This window comes from Schistocerca piceifrons, chromosome 3 (genome assembly GCF_021461385.2).
Source record: "Schistocerca piceifrons isolate TAMUIC-IGC-003096 chromosome 3, iqSchPice1.1, whole genome shotgun sequence".
Classification (NCBI taxonomy): Eukaryota; Metazoa; Arthropoda; class Insecta; order Orthoptera; family Acrididae; genus Schistocerca; species Schistocerca piceifrons.
In genome coordinates, this window is record NC_060140.1 from 170,189,940 (window position 1) to 170,192,778 (window position 2,839).

Below are 2,839 nucleotides of genomic sequence, written 5' to 3' on the forward strand. Positions count from 1 at the left end.
TAAGGGATATTTTTAATAATTTTGTTGAAAATATTCAACAACACTATACATCATTTGAGAAACTTACTATTGATGAGATGCTGTTATCTTTCTGAGGAAGGTGTCCTTTTCGTGTATACGTGCCAAACAAACCAGCCAAATACAGCATAAAAATATTTGCTCTTGTAGATGTGAAGACATTCTATACCCTCAGACTGGAAGATACTTGAGAAAACAAACACCAGGATCATACCAGATTAGTAATAAAGCATATGATATTGTAAACCTGAGTGGAGCCAGTAATGAAAACAAATAGAAATTTGACATTAGACAATTGGTTCACTAGTTACCCCCTTCTGATCCATCTCTTGAAAGAACATTCACTGACTTCTGTTGGCACAGTCTGTAAAAACAAGGCAAGTGTACCTGAGATTTTCAAAAAGTGAACAGAAGTTGGGTTCCTGAGTGACATTACATTGGCATCCCATGTACTTAAAAGAATAAAGTTGTGCTGGTCATGTCAACTTTACACCATTATAAAAACATAGACCAATCAACAGGTGATAAAAGAAAACTGGGAATGATTACTTATTACACTGAAACTGAGTGCCACTTATAAGGTTGCCTGCAACTGCAAATGTTGGCCTATGATAATTTTTTGTGGTATACTCAATATGGCTGCCATAAATGCCATCACTATAGAGAAAATAACAAAGATGTCAAAACACGCATGAAGCGCCGAGACTTCATTCATAATTTGGATCTGAATCTGATAAATGATAGTCTCCGCACTAGACAAGAAGGTGTATGTCTTCCAAGGGAAATTCGAAGTAGGATTGCTGATCAGCTAGAAGAAACTTCATTGCCAGTTCCAAAAGAAATGACTGGTAGATATGTCAAGTGTGGTGACTGTACTGAAAAAAAGGCAGGAAAACGAAATATTGTTGTTTGAAGTGCGGTAAGCTAATACGCATGGAGCGTGTGATTTTTGTGTGCGAAGAATGTACTGATTGGTAAGTGTAATGTTGGTACTGAGCTAATTGATCTCATAAGACCTTTTATTTTCTTTTTCTGTTTTATAACTTGAAGATAATGTCATTATGGTAATTAATCAAAGAAACTGTAATTTTGAAACTTCCTGGCAGATTAAAACTGTGTGCCCGACCGAGACTCGAACTCGGGACCTTTGCCTTTTGCGGGCAAGTGCTCTACCAACTGAGCTACCGAAGCACGACTCACGCCCGATACTCACAGCTTTACTTCTGCCCGCGAAAGGCAAAGTCCCCGAATTCGAGTCTCGGTCGGGCACACAGTTTTAATCTGCCAGGAAGTTTCATATCAGCGCACACTCCGCTGCAGAGTGAAAATCTCATTCTGAAAACTGTAATTTTGTTCGAATTTTGTATTGCATCCAAAAAAAGGTTTTATGTCTTAAACATAGTATTTTACTTACTCATCTTGTTTAATAGGCACCATTATTAAAATCCCAAGTAAAAAAAATACTTAAAATATGATTCTAGTATCAGAAATTCGTTATCAGAGACTCAGGTATCTCATACCCACTTTATAGCTGGTATAACAATTTCTCACCTGATTCATGCCGGGTTAAAGAAAGACCTTGAAGCAATTCAGAGGCATACTGTTAGATTTGTTACCAATAGGTCTGATCAGAATGGAAGTATTATGGAGTTGCTTTGTAAACTCAAATGCATGCCCCTGGTGGTAAAACAGTGATATTTTTGCAAAACACTGTTGATAAAATTTAGAGATCCGGCACTTGCAGCTGACTGCAAAATGATTCTCCAGAACTTACTGTGAAGATGAGATAAGAGAAATAGGGCCTGTTCAGAAGTGTAAAGACAACCATTTTTCTTTTGCTTCATTTGCGAGTGGGAGAGGAACAGGAATGGAAATGACTGGTACTAGAACTAGCTACCTTCCACCATGCACCATATACTGTTTTACAGAGTACGTATGTAGGTGTAGGTACTGCAAAGATGATTTTAAAGGGGTCTGAAAGACTTGCATGAAGTGACACCAGATGTTGCAGTCTGGTTGCCAAATTTAAACATTATCTTGTAAATATATTGTATATGTATGTGTATAATCTAAAATGCCATACATTATTATTGTTATTATTATCATCATTATTATACTGTTTGGATTCCGTAGAAATGTTGAAACACGTGAGGCAATACTGACCCTACGACTTATCGTAGAAGAAAGTTTAAGGAAAGGCAAACCTACATTTCTAGCATTTGTAGACTTGGAGAAAACTTTCAGCAATGTTGATTGGAATACTCTCTTTCAAATTCTGAAGGTGGCAGGGGTAAAATACAGGGAGCGAAAGGCTATTTACAATTTGTACAGAAAGCAGATGGCAGTTATAAGAGTCGAGGGGTATGAAAGGGAAGCAGTGGTTGGGAAGGGAGTGAGACAGGGTTGTAGCCTATCCCCGATGTTATTCAATCTGTATATTGAGCAACCAATAAAGGAAACAAAAGAAAAGTTCAGAGTAGGTATTAAAATCCATGGAGGAGAATTAAAAACTTTGAGGTTTGCCGATGACATTGTAATTCTGTCAGAGACAGCAAAGGACTTGGAAGAGCAGTTGAACGGAATGGACAGTGTCTTGAAGGGAGGGTATAAGATGAACATCAACAAAAGCAAAACGAGGATAATGGAACGTAGTCGAATTAAGTTGGATGATGCTGCGGGAATTAGATAAGGGAATGAGACACTTAAAGTAGTAAAGGAGTTTTGCTATTTGGGGAGCAAAATAACCGATGATGGTCGAAGTAGAGAGGATATAAAATGTAGACTGGCAATGGCAAGGAAACCGTTTCTTAAAAAGAGAAAT

General features: G+C 37.7%; 1 non-coding gene across 1 annotated transcript; it reads right to left on the minus strand.

Annotated features, from left to right (window-relative positions):
* Positions 1–1,135: 1,135 nt before the first annotated feature.
* Trnal-caa lies at positions 1,136–1,210 on the minus strand. Its single transcript has one exon. It is a non-coding gene; the product is annotated as a tRNA-Leu (tRNA).
* Between the last annotated feature and the right edge of the window lie 1,629 nt (positions 1,211–2,839).